At 46.4% G+C, this 19,477-nt stretch overlaps 1 long non-coding RNA gene across 1 annotated transcript in view; it reads left to right on the top strand.

Annotated features, from left to right (window-relative positions):
* Positions 1 to 19,477, top strand: part of LOC138675685 (uncharacterized) — a 79,099-nt gene that overhangs the window by 25,299 nt on the left and 34,323 nt on the right. The gene's annotated exons all lie outside the window — the stretch shown is intronic.

Raw genomic sequence — 19,477 nt, forward strand, 5'->3', positions numbered from 1 at the left:
TGTACACGGGTGAGAGCGCGGGAGAACACGCATCGTGCGGATCGTGAGAATGGTCTCACGTGGAGGAGGACGGCGGGACGGACGTTCTGACATGAACGGCAGAAAGGAAGGCGGAAGTCACACAATACACTTCCGGATTCCTTCACTCGTTACTAGGCAACAAGATGGATGCGGACTGTATGACCGCTGGGCTTGGTCCGTATGTTCTGCGCCTGCAGATGTGTCATGTCTCCTGTCCCTGGTAACACACCCGCGGGTGTCCGGGCGTCTTATTGTGTGACACCCTGTGTAAGGACGTGTTCTCATACAGCTGACAGGAGGCAGGGCCGTGTGTGTGACAAGGGCACCGCCATGGTCACCCGAAATAGGCAATACCGCACACTGTGCCTCCAGGATAAATAATACCGCACACTGTGCTCCCAGGATAAGTAATACCGCACACTGTGCTCCCAGGATAAGTAATACCGCACACTGTGCTCCCAGGATAAGTAATACCGCACACTGTGCTCCCAGGATAAGTAATACCGCACACTGTGCCTCCAGGATAAATAATACCGCACACTGTGCTCCCAGCATAAATAATACTGCACACTGTGCTCCCAGAATAAGTAATACCGCACACTGTGCTCCCAGGATAAGTAATACCGCACACTGTGCTCCCAGGATAAGTAATACCGCACACTGTGCCTCCAGGATAAATAATACCGCACACTGTGCTCCCAGGATAAATAATACTGCACACTGTGCTCCCAGAATAAGTAATGCTGAACACTGTGCCCCCCGGGATAAGTAATACCACACACTGTGCTCCCGGAATAAATAATACCACACACTGTGCCCCCAGGATAAGTAATACCGCACACTGTGCCCCCAGGATAAATAATACCGCACACTGTGCTCCCAGGATAAGTAATACCGCACACTGTGCTCCCAGAATAAGTAATGCTGAACACTGTGCTCCCCGGGATAAGTAATACCGCACACTGTGCTCCCAGAATAAGTAATACCGCACACTGTGCTCCCGGAATAAGTAATGCTGAACACTGTGCCCCCCGGGATAAGTAATACCGCACACTGTGCTCCCAGAATAAGTAATGCTGAACACTGTGCCCCCCGGGATAAGTAATGCTGAACACTGTGCCCCCCGGGATAAATAATACCGCACACTGTGCCTCCAGGATAAATAATACCGCACACTGTGCTCCCAGGATAAGTAATACTGCACACTGTACTCCCAGAATAAGTAATGCTGAACACTGTGCCCCCCGGGATAAGTAATACCGCACACTGTGCTCCCAGAATAAGTAATACCGCACACTGTGCTCCCGGAATAAGTAATGCTGAACACTGTGCCCCCCGGGATAAGTAATACCGCACACTGTGCTCCCAGAATAAGTAATACCGCACACTGTGCTCCCGGAATAAGTAATGCTGAACACTGTGCTCCCCGGGATAAGTAATACCGCACACTGTGCTCCCAGAATAAGTAATACCGCACACTGTGCTCCCGGAATAAGTAATGCTGAACACTGTGCCCCCCGGGATAAATAATACCGCACACTGTGCCTCCAGGATAAATAATACCGCACACTGTGCTCCCAGGATAAATAATACCGCACACTGTGCTCCCAGGATAAGTAATACCGCACACTGTGCTCCCAGAATAAGTAATGCTGAACACTGTGCCCCCCGGGATAAATAATACCGCACACTGTGCCTCCAGGATAAATAATACCGCACACTGTGCTCCCAGGATAAATAATACCGCACACTGTGCTCCCAGGATAAGTAATACCGCACACTGTGCTCCCAGAATAAGTAATGCTGAACACTGTGCCCCCCGGGATAAATAATACCGCACACTGTGCCTCCAGGATAAATAATACCGCACACTGTGCTCCCAGGATAAATAATACCGCACACTGTGCTCCCAAGATAAGTAATACCGCACACTGTGCCTCCAGGATAAATAATACCGCACACTGTGTTCCCAGCATAAATAATACTGCACACTGTGCTCCCAGAATAAGTAATGCTGAACACTGTGCCCCCCGGGATAAATAATACCGCACACTGTGCTCCCAGGAAAAATAATACCGCTCACTGTGCCTCCCAGGATAACTAATACTGCACACTGTGCCCCCCAGGATAACTAATACCACACACTGTGGCCCCGGGATAAGTAATACCACACACTGTGCCCACGGGATAAGTAATACCGCACACTGTGCCGTCGGGATAACTAATACCGCACACTGCCCTCGGAATAAGTAATACCACACTGCCCCCGGAATAAGTAATACCGCATACTGTGCCTCTGGAATAAGTAATACTGCATACGGTGCCCCCAGGATAAGTAATTCCGCACACTGTGCCCCCCAGGATAACTAATACCGCACCCTGTGCCCCTGAGATAAGTAATACCACACACTGTGCCCCCGGAATAAGCAATACCGCATACTGTACCCCCGGGATAAGTAATACCGCACACTGTGCCCCCAGGATAAGTAATACCGCACACTGTGCCCTCGGGATAAGTAATACCGCATACTATGCCACCGGGATAAGTAATACCGCACACTGTGCCCCCAGGATAAATAATACCGCACACTGTGCCCCTCAGGATAAGTAATACTGCACACTGTGCTCCTGGAATAAGTAATACCGCACACTGTGCTCCCGGAATAAGTAATACCGCACACTGTGCCCTCGGGATAAGTAATACCACACACTGTGCCCCCGGAATAAGTAATACAGCATACTGTGCCTCGGGGATAAGTAATACCGCATACTGTGCCCCCGGGATAAGTAATACAGCACACTGTGCCCCCCAGGATAACTAGTACCGCACACTGTGCCCCCGGGATAAGTAATAGCACACACTGTGCCCCTGGAATAAGTAATACCGCACACTGTGCCCTCTGGATAAGTAATACTGCACACTGTGCCCCCAGGATAAGTAATACAGCACACTGTGCCCTCGGGATAAGTAATACCGCATACTGTACCCCCAGGACAAGTAATACCGCACACTGTGCCCCCAGGATAAGTAATACCGCACACTGCCCCCGGGATAAGTAATACCGTACACTGTGCCCCTGGGAAAAGTAATACTGCACACTGTGCCCCCCGGATAAGTAATGCCGCACACTGTGCCCGCCGGATAAGTAATACTGCACGCTGTGCCCCCCAGCATAAGTAATACCGCACAGTATGCTCCCAGGATAAGTACATACCGCACATTGTGCCCATGGGATAAGTAATACAGCACAATGTGCCCCCGGAATAAGTAATACAGCACAATGTGCCCCCGGGATAAGTAATACCGCACACTGTGCTCCCAGGATAAGTAATACCGCACACTGTGCCCATGGGATAAGTAATACCGCACACTGTGCTCCCAGGATAAGTAATACAGCACAATGTACCCTCGGAATAATTAATACCGCACACTTTGCTCATGGGATAAGTAATTCCGCACACTGTGCTCCCAGGATAAGTAATACCGCACACTGTGCCCCCAGGATAAGTAATGCTGTACACTGTGCCCCCGGGATAAGTAATACCACACACTGTGCTCCCAGGATAAGTAATACCGCACATTGTGCCCATGGGATAAGTAATACCACACACTGTGCCCCCCGAAATAAGTAATACAGCACAATGTACCCTCGGAATAATTAATACCACACACTGTGATCCCAGGATAAGTAATTCTGCACACTGTGCTCATGGGATAAGTAATACCGCACACTGTGCCCCCGGGATAAGTAATGATGCACACTATGCCCCCGGGATAAGTAATGCCGCACACTGTGCCCCTGGGATAAGTAATAACGCACACTGTTCCCCCGGGATAAGTAATACCGATGACCTACTAACTGCCAGGAGCAAGCGACACTACTCTGTCCTCCTTCTCCTGGACTTGTCTTCTGCCTTTGACACTGTGGACCACTCCCTTTTGCTACAAATTCTCTCATCTCTTGGCATCACAGACTTGGCCCTTTCCTGGATCTCGTCATATCTGACAGACCGAACATTCAGTGTCTCCCTCCCCCACACCACCTCCTCACTTCGCCCCTTGTCAGTCGGTGTTCCTCAAGGCTCTGTTCTAGGACCCCTACTCTTCTCCATCTACACTTTCGGCTTGGGACAGCTCATAATATCCCACGGTATGCAGTACCATCTCTACGCTGATGACACGCAGATCTATCTATCCGGACCTGACCTCACCTCCTTACTTACCAAAATCCCGCACTGTCTGTCTGCTAGTTCAGCTTTCTTTTCTGCTCGCTTTCTACAACTGAATATGGACAAAACAGAATTCATCATCCTTCCCCCATCTCACTCTACCCCTCCACCAGACCTATCCATCAATGTCAATGGCTGCTCACTTTCCCCAGTCCAACACGCCCGGTGCCTCGGGGTGATCCTCGACTCTGCCCTCTCCTTCAAGCCACATATCCAAGCCCTTGCCTCCTCCTGCCGTCTCAAACTCAAAAATATTTCCCGGATCCGTGCTTTCCTTGACCGCGACACCGCAAAAACGCTAGTGCATGCCCTTATCATCTCCCGCCTCGACTACTGCAACCTCCTACTCACTGGACTCCCCTCTAGCACTCTGGCACCACTCCAATCCATCCTACACTCTGCTGCCCGACTAATCTACCTATCTCCCTGCTATTCCCCAGCCTCCCCTCTCTGCCAAGCCCTTCACTGGCTTCCTATCGCCCAGAGACTCCAGTTCAAAACCCTCACAATGACATACAAAGCCATCCACAACCTGTCTCCTCCATACATCTGTGACATGGTCTCCCGGTACCTACCTACACGCAACCTCCGATCCTCTCAAGACCTCCTTCTCTACTCCCCTCTCATCTCTTCTTCCCACAACCGCATCCAAGTCTTCTCCCGTGCTTCCCCCATACTCTGGAACTCTCTACCCCAACACATCAGACTCTCACCTATCATAGAAACCTTCAAAAAGAACCTGAAGACCCACCTCTTCCGACAAGCTTACAGCCTGCAGTGATCCTGAAGTTACTGAACCGCCGCGCAACCTGCCCTACCCTCTCCTAGTGTTTCATCACCCCTCCCCTGCAGACTGTGAGCCCTCGCGGGCAGGGTCCTCCCTCCTTATGTACCCGTGTGCCTGTTATCTGCTCATGTTTTATGTATTTGTCTATATTTGCCTCGTATTCACATGTAAAGCGCCATGGAATAAATGGCGCTATAAAAATGTATAATAATAATAATACCGGACACTGTGCTCCCAGGATAAGTAATACCGCACATTGTGCCCATGGGATAAGTAATACCACACACTGTCCCCCCCGAAATAAGTAATACAGCACAATGTGCCCTCGAAATAATACCACACACTGTGATCCCAGGATAAGTAATACCGCACACTGTGCCCCTGGGATAAGTAATAACACACACTGTTCTCCCAGGATAAGTAATACCGCACACTGTTCTCCCAAGATAAGTAATTCCGCACACTGTGCCCATGGGATAAGTAATTCCGCACACTGTGCTCCCAGGATAAGTAATACCGCACACTGTGCCCCTGGGATAAGTAATAACACACACTGTGCTCCCAGGATAAGTAATACCGCACACTGCCCCCAGAATAAGTAGCCGCTCACTGTGCCCCCTGATTAATACCCCCTATGAATGGTCTTGGAATGCTACTTTTAGTAGGCGTCTTGATGGAATCCACTGTGGCACATACAGAACGTACAAAATATAAACAACTTATATTTTTACCAAAATATTTACGTTCACTTTCTTTGCACAGCTGTAATTACAAATATCATTTACATTGCCTGATATGGTGACGTTTATATATCGTCTCCCCTAAGAAAAAAATATTTGAATTAGAAATGTGTTGGTAGAATTTCCTCTTCACGTTTCCACCACCAAGTCTGGCCAGGAGGGAGCCTCGGTAATCTCCGCTGTCCTATACAAATGATTCTAACCGTCCATTACAGGATTGTGCAGCCTCACTCATTGGGAAATCATGCGTCTGCTGACACTATGTTACTTTCCGGACAGATAAGAGAACTGAAGTTTGGAATTTTGTTATTACAGTGGAATTATACAGATGGAAATACCAGACATTGCTCAGAACACAAGCTTGTGCTTCCTGTAGGACATCAGGCTCCATCAGATCACTTCCATTTAATTGTTGATTAATCAAAAAGCTGCAGGGAAATTATGCGAATATCAAGAAAATTACCTCGAGTGATTTAAGGTCAGATTTTGCTTAATTGAGCCTAAAAATAACATCTGCCCTGTCATATGGGACTAGAAAATTATCATCATGGACGATGATACAATTATTATCATAAATGTTGGAAATCATTATGAGATTAAAAGAAACAATTTCTTAATTTATGAGTATTGAGTCGATGCTATGCGATCCAGTTTAATACTTGGATCCACTGTGTACCTACAGATTTGAGTCATCTACATTAGCAACAGTGAAGATGAAAATAGACACCAGTCCACAGTACAAAGACAATAAACATAGGGGCCGATTCATTAAGATTGGCATTTCATATGACGGTCTTAACCCCTTCTCCGCCTTGGGTTTTTCTGTTTTTTTCTCTCCTTCCCAGAGCCACAGCTTTTTCATTTTTCCATCAATATGTCCATGTGAGGGCTTGTTTTTTGTGGGAAGAGTTGTATATTTGAACTATTTGTTTTGCAATATAGTGTACTGGAAAACAAATTCAAAGTGCAGTAAAATTGCAAAAAAAAGTGCTATTTCACAATTGTTTTTTTGTTTTGCTATTTTACCATGTTAACTAACTGCTAAAACTGACCTGTAATTATGATTCTCCAGGTCACTACGAGTTCATAGATACCAAACATGTCTAGGTTTCCATTTTATTTAAATGGTGAAAAAAAATCCCAAGTTTCTTAAAAAAAACGCCATATTCTGAGACACGTAACGTCCCCATTTTTCGTGATCTTGGGTTGGTTGAGGGCTTATTTTTTGCATGCCGAGCTATTGATACGAGTTTGGTATAGATATGATCTTTTGCTCGCTCGTTATTGCACTTTAATGCAATGTTGTGGCAACAAAAAAACATAATTCTGACGTTCTAACTTTATTTCTTGTTGCACTGTAATCACACCGACCCGAAAAATAAAGTCCTGTAATCACTTATACTGCACGAGGAACGGCGTAAAAAATAAATAAAACCAATTCTTCACCTGCTGTTGATTTTTTCATTCTGCCTCCCAAAGATCACAGCAAGGCTTGGCTCACATTTATCCTGCGCTCTGCGCTGAGTGCCTGCACCAGTGTTTCAGTGTAATTCACTGAAATACGTGATTCAAACAAAACCCCCAGCAGAGGAGTCTCTATAATGAGGCATATGTGAACACTGTGGCCTATGATCTGGCAGTGTATGTCTTTTTAGGCATGCATGAAAACACAGTCTGCCATAGTTTTGTACACTTCTGAAATGAAGGAAACTTCTGAACAGAGGCCAGACAGAGTCCAGAGTAACCCTGGTGCCTCATCAAAGTGAGTGGGGGTTTCATCTGAACCACGTTAGTGGACAATTTAAATGGAAACCCCAAATAAAGTGCTCAGCACAACGATCCCAAACATCATGTAAAATGTTCCCAATAAAAGGTTCAACTTAATCCACAAAAATAGCAAGTCCCCACTCAGGTCCATCACCTGTCACTGGAAATATAGGGGGCTTCCACGTTACTGGTAACACAAAGGCTCTGGAAAAGCACTATGGCTCCTCGCCCCCAAAAGAAATACAGCGAATTCTGCGCTCCCAAATCCAAATGCCCCTCTCCCTTCTGAGCCCCAGTGTGTCTAAGGCCGGTTTCACACGTCAGTGGCACCGGTACCGGAGGTGACAGTTTCCTCACGTACCGGAGACACTGACACACGTAGACACATAAAAATCACTGCATCTGTTCAGATGTCATTGATTTTTTGCGGACCGTGTCTCCGTGTGCCAAACACGGAGACATGTCAGTGTTCGTGGGAGCGCACGTATTACACGGACCCATTAACGTTGTCCGTGTGCAGTCCGTGTGCCGTGCAGGGGACAGCGCTACATTAAGTGCTGTCCCCCCACTGGTGCTGAATCCGCGATTCATATCTTCTCTGCAGCAGCGTTTGCTGCAGAGAAAATATGAATAATAGTGTTTAAAATAAAGATCTATGTGCCCCTGCCCTCCCACCCCCTGTGCCCCCCCCCCCCCCCCCCCGCTGTTCTGAAAATACTCACCCGCCTCCCTCGTTGGCTGTCGCTGCTTCCTGTTCTGGCCGCATCTTCTCCTGTATGCGGTCACGTGGGGCCGCTCATTTACAGTAATGAATATGCGGCTCCACCTCCCATAGGGGTGGAGCCGCATATTCATTACTGTAATTGGCGGCCCCACGTGACCGCATACAGGAGAAGATGCGGCCAGAACAGGAAGCAGCGACAGCCAACGAGGGAGGCGGGTGAGTATTTTCAGAACAGCGGGGGGGGGGGGGGCACACTGATGTGCCACGTGAGCACATGGACACGGATAACTCCAGTACCAATTTTATACGGTACTGAAATTATCTGGACGTGTGAAACCGGCCTAAATCACATATAGCGTCTGCATGTTTGGCATTTCTGTAGCGATGACAGCACGCCTAATTTTCAGGTACGTGTCTCCAGAAGCATGAGCTTCGCATAATGTACTGGTGACTGCAGCATACAGGTAACTTCAATGGCAGTTTGCAATTTATTCAGTATCATCCACTGCTACTTGTTTCTGGAAAACACCCAAGGAGTCAAACTCGTCACTCCAGCTGTAGATAAATTCCCAAAGGGAAATAATTTCCAAAAATGGGGTCACTTGAGGGGGGATTCTGCTCTTTTAGCACTTAATGGCTCTGTATATGGAGTCCGAAAACTATTCTCGGAAAATCTGCGCTCCAGGAAGCAAATAGCGCTCCGTCTCTCCCGAGTGTCTCCGTGTGGCTAAGCAGTAACGAGTACTGTATATCCACATATGGGGTATTTCTACATTCAGCAGAAATTGTGGGACACATTTTGGTGCCATTTTTTACCCATTTCTCCTTTTGAAAATGTCAAATGAGAGGCTAAAACTATTTTTAGGTGATAAAAAAATGTAATTATTTTTTCTTCACAGCTCAATGGTATAAAATTCTGTGACACACCTGTGGTGTCAATATGATCACTGCACCCCTATATTAATTTATCAAGAGGTGTATTTTGTAAAATTGGGTCACTTATGATTAGTTCTGCTGTTCTGGCACCTCAGGGGCTCTCCCAGTGGGTCATGGCACCTGCAAACCATAACACTAAAATCTGCACTTTAATATGGCACTCCTTCCCTTCTGATCTTTGCTCTGTGCCTGAAAAGTATTTCTGGTTTACAAGTAGGGTATTGGCGCACTCAGTAAAAAATTTTACAACAAACTTAGGTCCATTTTTTCCTAAAATTTTAGTGGTAAAAATTTAGTTATTCTTTTTCACACCCAATAGTATGCAAATCTGTGAGGTACATGTGTCAATGTGAGCGTAGTTTGTAAAATGTGGTCATATATTATTATTATTTATTATTATAGCGCCATTTATTCCATGGCGCTTTACATGTGAGTGTAACAACTCTGCCAGCATCACTGCATGGGCTCCCATCCCCCACCTGCCTTACACACCAACTTACTCACTACTCCGGGCCATGCTGTGAGTTCTGTCTTCTGCCGGCTCCATGCTGGGTGCCTCTTGTCTCCTGCCTGCTCTCTGCATACTTCCTGGCTGTGTGCCTAGTGTGTAGCGGCGCCGGCACTCCCTGTCTCTTATTGAGTCAGTGTGCATCTCTCTAAGAGGTCTCAGGTACTTAAGGCATCCCCGCCCATAGGAGGATGCCTGAGCCACTTCCTCAGTGTCTTGCTGCTGAGGTGCCAGGTCCTGTCTTGCTATTTCTCTTGTGTCAGCCACTCAGAGGGGACTTTGTACCCTGGCCTGTACTTGTGTCTCTTGTTTCTGCCACCCAGTGGGGCTTCGTACCCTGGTCTGAGTCCTTGTTTCTGTGCCTTGTCCCATTCCTGACCCTTTTCTAAACCTAGTCCTTAACCTGTGTCCGATTGTATCCCTGTCTGTAGCCTTTTCTATTCCGCTGTGTGTTTCCTTGTGTTCACTCCTTCTCTTTGCTCCGCCTCCTTTGGTCCTGCTCTTTGCTTTGCCTCCTGTGGTTCTTGTCTTTGCTCTGCCTCCTGCGGTTCTGGTCATTGCTCTGCCTCCTGCGGTTCTGGTCTTTGCTCCGCCTCCTGTGGTTCTGGTCTTTGCTCCGCGTCTTACGGTTCTGCCTTACATCCGCTCCTTGCGGTTCTGCCTTGCATCTGCTCATTGCGGTTCTGCTTTGCTCCACTCCTTGCGGTTCTGCCTTGCATCCGCTCCTTGCGGTTCAGCTCGCTGCACTGAAACCAGTGTCCCTGTTCTTCTCTAAACTCCGCAACCTTGCGGTCCTGCTTTACTTCCGTTTTGCAACCTGCGGGTCAGGTCCCTGCCTGTTCCCATATACCCTCCAGTCTGAAAAGGTCCCTACCTGTTCCCATCTACCCTCCAGTCTGAACAGGTCCCTACATGTTCCCATATACCCTCCAGTCTGAACAGGCCCCTACCTGTTCCCATCTACCCTCCTGTCTGAACAGGTCCCTACCTGTTCCCATATACCCTCCAGTCTGAAAAGGTCCCTACCTGTTCCCATCTACCCTCCAGTCTGAACAGGTCCCTACATGTTCCCATATACCCTCCAGTCTGAACAGGCCCCTACCTGTTCCCATCTACCCTCCTGTCTGAACAGGTCCCTACCTGTTCCCATATACCCTCCAGTCTGAACAGGTCCCTACCTGTTCCCATCTACCCTCCTGTCTGAACAGGTCCCTACCTGTTCCCAAAAACCCTCCAGTCTGAACAGGTCCCTACCTGTTCCCATCTACCCTCCTGTCTGAACAGGTCCCTACCTGTTCCCATATACCCTCCAGTCTGAACAGGTCCCTACCTGTTCCCATCTACCCTCCTGTCTGAACAGGTCCCTACCTGTTCCCATATACCCTCCAGTCTGAACAGGTCCCTACCTGTTCCCATCTACCCTCCTGTCTGAACAGGTCCCTACCTGTTCCCATCTACCCTCCTGTCTGAACAGGTCCCTACCTGTTCCCAAAAACCCTCCAGTCTGAACAGGTCCCTACCTGTTCCCATCTACCCTCCTGTCTGAACAGGTCCCTACCTGTTCCCATCTACCCTCCTGTCTGAACAGGTCCCTACCTGTTCCCATATACCCTCCAGTCTGAACAGGTCCCTACCTGTTCCCATCTACCCTCCTGTCTGAACAGGTCCCTACCTGTTCCCATATACCCTCCAGTCTGAACAGGTCCCTACCTGTTCCCATCTACCCTCCTGTCTGAACAGGTCCCTACCTGTTCCCATATACCCTCCAGTCTGAACAGGTCCCTACCTGTTCCCATATACCCTCCAGTCTGAACAGGTCCCTACCTGTTCCCATCTACCCTCCTGTCTGAACAGGTCCCTACCTGTTCCCATATACCCTCCAGTCTGAACAGGTCCCTACCTGTTCCCATCTACCCTCCTGTCTGAACAGGTCCCTACCTGTTCCCATCTACCCTCCTGTCTGAACAGGTCCCTACCTGTTCCCAAAAACCCTCCAGTCTGAACAGGTCCCTACCTGTTCCCATCTACCCTCCAGTCTGAACAGGTCCCTACCTGTTCCCATATACCCTCCAGTCTGAACAGGTCCCTACCTGTTCCCATCTACCCTCCAGTCTGAACAGGTCCCTACCTGTTCCCATCTACCCTCCTGTCTGAACAGGTCCCTACCTGTTCCCATCTACCCTCCTGTCTGAACAGGTCCCTACCTGTTCCCATATACCCTCCAGTCTGAACAGGTCCCTACCTGTTCCCATCTACCCTCCTGTCTGAACAGGTCCCTACCTGTTCCCATATACCCTCCAGTCTGAACAGGTCCCTACCTGTTCCCATCTACCCTCCTGTCTGAACAGGTCCCTACCTGTTCCCATATACCCTCCAGTCTGAACAGGTCCCTACCTGTTCCCATCTACCCTCCAGTCTGAACAGGTCCCTACCTGTTCCCATATACCCTCCATTATGAACAGGTCCCTACCTGTTCCCATCTACCCTCCTGTCTGAACAGGTCCCTACCTGTTCCCATATACCCTCCAGTCTGAACAGGTCCCTACCTGTTCCCATCTACCCTCCAGTCTGAACAGGTCCCTACCTGTTCCCATATACCCTCCAGTCTGAACAGGTCCCTACCTGTTCCCATCTACCCTCCTGTCTGAACAGGTCCCTACCTGTTCCCAAAAACCCTCCAGTCTGAACAGGTCCCTACCTGTTCCCATCTACCCTCCTGTCTGAACAGGTCCCTACCTGTTCCCATGTACCCTCCAGTCTGAACAGGTCCCTACCTGTTCCCATCTACCCTCCAGTCTGAACAGGTCCCTACCTGTTCCCATCTACCCTCCTGTCTGAACAGGTCCCTACCTGTTCCCATCTACCCTCCTGTCTGAACAGGTCCCTACCTGTTCCCATATACCCTCCAGTCTGAACAGGTCCCTACCTGTTCCCATCTACCCTCCTGTCTGAACAGGTCCCTACCTGTTCCCATATACCCTCCAGTCTGAACAGGTCCCTACCTGTTCCCATCTACCCTCCTGTCTGAACAGGTCCCTACCTGTTCCCATCTACCCTCCTGTCTGAACAGGTCCCTACCTGTTCCCATATACCCTCCAGTCTGAACAGGTCCCTACCTGTTCCCATCTACCCTCCTGTCTGAACAGGTCCCTACCTGTTCCCATCTACCCTCCTGTCTGAACAGGTCCCTACCTGTTCCCATATACCCTCCAGTCTGAACAGGTCCCTACCTGTTTCCATATACCCTCCAGTCTGAACAGGTTCCTACCTGTTCCCATCTACCCTCCAGTCTGAACAGGTCCCTACCTGTTCCCATCTACCCTCCTGTCTGAACAGGTCCCTGTTATGATCTGGTGGTTTAGGAGCAACATGGGACGAGCTCTGAAGGAAGTGGTACCTGTACTGACCGCAGTCCCTAAGCTCAACACAACACTAGAAGTAGCCGTGGGATGCTCCTGACACTCCCTAGGCACCTCTTCACAGCCTGAGAACTAACTACCCCTAAAGATAGAAACAGGAAAACTATCTTGCCTCAGAGAAAATCCCCAAAGGATAGATAGCCCCCCACAAGTAATGACTGTGTGTGGAGAGGGAAAAGACATACACAGAATGAAACCAGGATGAGCACAGGAGGCCAGTCTAGCTAGATAGATAGGACAGGATGGAATACTGTGCGGTCAGTATAAAACACTACAAAAAATCCACACAGAGTTTACAAAAAATCTCCACACCTGACTAAAGGTGTGGAGGGTAAATCTGCTTCCCAGAGCTTCCAGCTACACCGAATTAATTCATACTGACAAGCTGGACAAACATAGAAAGCACAGAACGGATAAGTCCACAACCTGTGGACAGAAAAGAGCAAGCAAGGACTTAGCTTTGCTGAACTGGTCAGGATAACAGGGAAATCCAAAGAGATGTGAATCCAACCAGGAACCATTGAAAAGTGGCACAAGCTGAAGGAAAGCGCCAGGCAAAATAGCCGAGCAGAAAGACAATCAGTGGAAGCAGCTGCTGACTGCTAAATCCAAGAAGCCGCCATTCCACTTAAAACCACCGGAGGGGGACTGCGCTTTGGGCTGCTACACAGCAATTAGGAGGGGACTCCACACACAAGGTCCCTCCACCATCTCGTCTGGAACAGAGAGGTGCCTTTTAATGCGACCACCCCTTGTACATAAGTGCTGCACGGGTTGGGAAACTCTTCTCTATAAAAGAGCAGTTGTGGCTGACTGAGTTGTTAACTCCTTAGCATCCAGAGCTGTTATACATGAACCCTGCTGTGCCCACTTGACTTTTGCTCTAGACCCTGGTGACCAAGCCCTATACAGTTTCATTTAATTTTATTTAGTTTTTTCTCTTTTTTTTATTATATATATATTTTTTTTTTTTTTATTTTTTTTTTATTAAGCCTACCATAATCGTATTCCCACGGAAGAACGACAACTTCTGCTGGAAGTGATCCAGATCATCTCACACACAAACAGGGATAAAAATCTCCCTGCAAGAAAGCAGTCTGCAGTAGCGGACAATAAATAAGCTACTTTGTGGTATTACACCGCCATCTAGTGGTGGAATAAAGGATATACATCTTAACCTTCTCTCTAAGTCTGACACTTTAGACAACTCGGAGAAAATCCTTTTCTTTGCTCAAACTATGTCATTGTGCAGCTCTACTCAACTACAACCAATATGATGACCTAAGCATCAGGCTGGCGCACATGTGGTGAGCTTCAAAGCGAGCGCTACATTTAGATAGAATGGTTAAACTTCATAAAGAGCGCCGCAACTCTTCTCTCTCTGCTACTAGACAAGACAAACAAAAAGCTATGGAGAAATTCCTAAAACACAAGCCTTCGTCAACCAGGTCTACCAGCAAGACCTCTCAATTAGGTGCCACAGTGGATGAACAAGTCGACGACTACGATTCAAGTGATGAAGCCTCAGGAAGCGACACTACACATATGGACTCTGGAGGAATCACAAAATCCTTCCTTAAAAAAGCACTAATTCAAGCAATGAAGCCATTGATTGCAGAGGTCTCAGGCCTACGAGCAGATATTCAACAAATTGGCAACAGAGTTGAGTCTCTAGAGGCCACCCAATCTTCTATTATAAGTAATTCTAACAAAATAAAAGACCATCTGGACTTCCACAAATCTCATTTAAACATGGTGTCCCTATCCATAGAGGACCAAGAAAATCGGAGTCGCAGAAAAAATATCAGAATCAAAGGGATACCTGAAAGTGTCTCTAACGAGATCCTCGAAAAATCGGCCAAGGAAATATTTGCATTATTACTGTCTCAAGAAAGATGCGATCAAATAGTCATTGAGCGGATACATCGCTCACTTAGGCCTAAACCTAAACCCGCAGATCCCCCGAGGGATGTGATATGTGGTCTCCTGAATTATCTGGATACCTCGGCAATCTTAAATGCTGCCAGGGATAATAAAAATTTGTCCTACGAAGGATCTTCCATACAGTTATACCAGGACCTTGCACCATCGACTCTCGCCAAACGGAGGGTCCTGAAGCCTCTTCTTGACACACTTCGTGCGAATAAGATACTATGTAAATGGTTATTCCCTTTTGGCCTGACTATACACGGCGGAGGAAAACAAGCTACAATTCGCCATCCAGATGATCTTGCCAAAGTTTGGGCTACATTCGACATCGAGGCAGTGGATGTTCCTTCCTGGCTACCCTTGGATATGATGCCGAATATTCCACCCAGCCTTCGCCCCTTGTTGGACCATGGCGAGTGGTCTCCAGCCAAGAGACTTGCCTCCCCGAAACAAGGCAAAACTGGAGCTAAAAAGAATCTGCCTCCTTGAAGCGCTTATGTGACGCTTCTGCTCCTGATCTTGGATGGGTTGCTGGACCTGATCTTGCTGGTATATATAGATCGGGTACAGCTCAAAGTTCGATTGGATAATGGAATTTGTCCTCTACATTGTCTTTGTTATAGAATTTAACTGTATTAGTTATAGTTATTTTGATCGCCACTTGTGCGCCCGTAATGGACTGTCCTGTCTGTTTTTGGAGGATGTTTTGGGCCCCTACCTCCGCCATAGATGGGATGTTTGATGTTTATATGTTACATTTTTTCTTCCTTAATGTTTTTACTACTGTTATGGTTCCCTTGTTAATTTGGTACACGTGTGCAGATGTCCTCCTAACTTCTTTTTTGGTTTATGACCGTTAGCGATTTAAAATCAGCCACCTTAGTGGTGGCCTCATATAATGTGAAGGGCATGCGCTCCCCAAGGAAAAGAGGGCAACTAATGAGACTTCTGCAATCTAAAAATTCTAGTATAGTATTTTTCCAGGAAACACACTTTAAAAAAGATAGGACCCCTGATATGTCAAGAACACAATTCCCTATATGGTATCATAATACCGGTACCACTGCTTCCAGGGGAGTCAGTATAGCATTAAAAAAAAATGTTCCTTTCACCTTAAAGGATATCTTATCTGATGCTGATGGGAGATATATTATGGTAAAGGGTCTGCTAGCCAACACAAAAGTTACCCTTTGCAACATCTACGCCCCAAATCAAAATCAAATTGGTTGGCTGTGTCAAGTATTGAATACCCTTAGCTTATTCAAAGAAGGGATCATAATTCTAGGTGGGGATTTCAATGTTTCTCTCAACCCAGCGATAGATTCCTCGTCAGGAAAATCCTCTATCTCACAAAAAGCACTAAGAAAACTGCATACTAGCCTGCAATCTTTAAAATTAATCGACCCATGGAGAACGCTATATCCGTCGACTAAAGACTTTACTTTCTTTTCCTCTCCCCACAATAACTACCATAGATTAGACTACCTCCTAACTCAATCTTGTCACCTTCAATTGGTGAAATCTGCAAAAATAGATGTTATTTCCCTTTCAGACCATGCCCCGATTTTCCTAGAGATGATTATTAAATCACTTCCCCTCCCGTCATTTACTTGGACGCTGAACGAAACTCTGCTAGGCTCTAGTTCCCATGTAACTAAATTTTCAACCTCTATCAATCTATTCTTCAAGGAAAACTGTCTCCCGGGTACCTCCATGCCCTTGGTCTGGGAGACACATAAAGCGGTCTTGAGGGGAGAATTTATAGCCCTGGGCTCATATTTGAAAAAGGAAAGGTCAAAAGAAGTAATGTCTATTCTTAGTAACATAGTAACATAGTAACATAGTTAGTAAGGCCAAAAAAAGACATTTGTCCATCCAGTTCAGCCTATATTCCATCATAATAAATCCCCAGATCTACGTCCTTCTACAGAACCTAATTGTATGATACAATATTGTTCTGCTCCAGGAAGACATCCAGGCCTCTCTTGAACCCCTCGACTGAGTTCGCCATCACCACCTCCTCAGGCAAGCAATTCCAGATTCTCACTGCCCTAACAGTAAAGAATCCTCTTCTATGTTGGTGGAAAAACCTTCTCTCCTCCAGACGCAAAGAATGCCCCCTTGTGCCCGTCACCTTCCTTGGTATAAACAGATCCTCAGCGAGATATTTGTATTGTCCCCTTATATACTTATACATGGTTATTAGATCGCCCCTCAGTCGTCTTTTTTCTAGACTAAATAATCCTAATTTCGCTAATCTATCTGGGTATTGTAGTTCTCCCATCCCCTTTATTAATTTTGTTGCCCTCCTTTGTACTCTCTCTAGTTCCATTATATCCTTCCTGAGCACCGGTGCCCAAAACTGGACACAGTACTCCATGTGCGGTCTAACTAGGGATTTGTACAGAGGCAGTATAATGCTCTCATCATGTGTATCCAGACCTCTTTTAATGCACCCCATGATCCTGTTTGCCTTAGCAGCTGCTGCCTGGCACTGGCTGCTCCAGGTAAGTTTATCATTAACTAGGATCCCCAAGTCCTTCTCCCTGTCAGATTTACCCAGTGGTTTCCCATTCAGTGTGTAATGGTGACATTGATTCCTTCTTCCCATGTGTATAACCTTACATTTATCATTGTTAAACCTCATCTGCCACCTTTCAGCCCAAGTTTCCAACTTATCCAGATCCATCTGTAGCAGAATACTATCTTCTCTTGTATTAACTGCTTTACATAGTTTTGTATCATCTGCAAATATCGATATTTTACTGTGTAAACCTTCTACCAGATCATTAATGAATATGTTGAAGAGAACAGGTCCCAATACTGACCCCTGCGGTACCCCACTGGTCACAGCGACCCAGTTAGAGACTATACCATTTATAACCACCCTCTGCTTTCTATCACTAAGCCAGTTACTAACCCATTTACACACATTTTCCCCCAGACCAAGCATTCTCATTTTGTGTACCAACCTCTTGTGCGGCACGGTATCAAACGCTTTGGAAAAATCGAGATATACCACGTCCAATGACTCACCGTGGTCCAGCCTATAGCTTACCTCTTCATAAAAACTGATTAGATTGGTTTGACAGGAGCGATTTCTCATAAACCCATGCTGATATGGAGTTAAACAGTTATTCTCATTGAGATAATCCAGAATAACATCCCTCAGAAACCCTTCAAATATTTTACCAACAATAGAGGTTAGACTTACTGGCCTATAATTTCCAGGTTCACTTTTAGAGCCCTTTTTGAATATTGGCACCACATTTGCTATGCGCCAGTCCTGCGGAACAGACCCTGTCGCTATAGAGTCCCTAAAAATAAGAAATAATGGTTTATCTATTACATTACTTAGTTCTCTTAGTACTCGTGGGTGTATGCCATCCGGACCCGGAGATTTATCTATTTTAATCTTATTTAGCCGGTTTCGCACCTCTTCTTGGGTTAGATTGGTGACCCTTAATATAGGGTTTTCATTGTTTCTTGGGATTTCACCTAGCATTTCATTTTCCACCGTGAATACCGTGGAGAAGAAGGTGTTTAATATGTTAGCTTTTTCCTTGTCATCTACAACCATTCTTTCCTCACTATTTTTTAAGGGGCCTACATTTTCAGTTTTTATTCTTTTACTATTGATATAGTTGAAGAACAGTTTGGGATTAGTTTTACTCTCCTTAGCAATGTGCTTCTCTGTTTCCTTTTTGGCAGCTTTAATTAGTTTTTTAGATAAAGTATTTTTCTCCCTATAGTTTTTTAGAGCTTCAATGGTGCCATCCTGCTTTAGTAGTGCAAATGCTTTCTTTTTACTGTTAATTGCCTGTCTTACTTTTTTGTTTAGCCACATTGGGTTTTTCCTATTTCTAGTCCTTTTATTCCCACAAGGTATAAACCGCTTACACTGCCTATTTAGGATATTCTTAAACATTTCCCATTTATTATCTGTATTCTTATTTCTGAGGATATTGTCCCAGTCTACCAGATTAAGGGCATCTCTAAGCTGGTCAAACTTTGCCTTCCTAAAGTTCAAAGTTCAGTATTCTTCATCAGATTAATACTATAGAAAGGTTACACAAACGCTCTCAGACAGATAAAACACAGACAGAACTCATTGCACTCAGAAGATCCTTGAAAGATCTTTTGAACATACATTCAGCTAAGATCTATATGAGAAGTCAACAACGGTTCTACCTCCACGGTAACAGAGGAAGTAAGCTCATGACGTCTCTCTTGAGAAAGCGTAGTGGACGAACCTTTATCACACAATTAAAGGGTAGGAATGGATCAATTATTTCTGAGACCAAGGACATTGCCAAGGAATTTACACATTTCTATGAAAACCTTTATAATTTAGAGGTACCGGGGGGCATGGAGGAACCTGGGACAGCCTCGGAGGCAATAGACACATTTCTTTCC

Source organism: Ranitomeya imitator, chromosome 4 (assembly GCF_032444005.1).
Source record: "Ranitomeya imitator isolate aRanImi1 chromosome 4, aRanImi1.pri, whole genome shotgun sequence".
Lineage (NCBI taxonomy): Eukaryota > Metazoa > Chordata > Amphibia > Anura > Dendrobatidae > Ranitomeya > Ranitomeya imitator.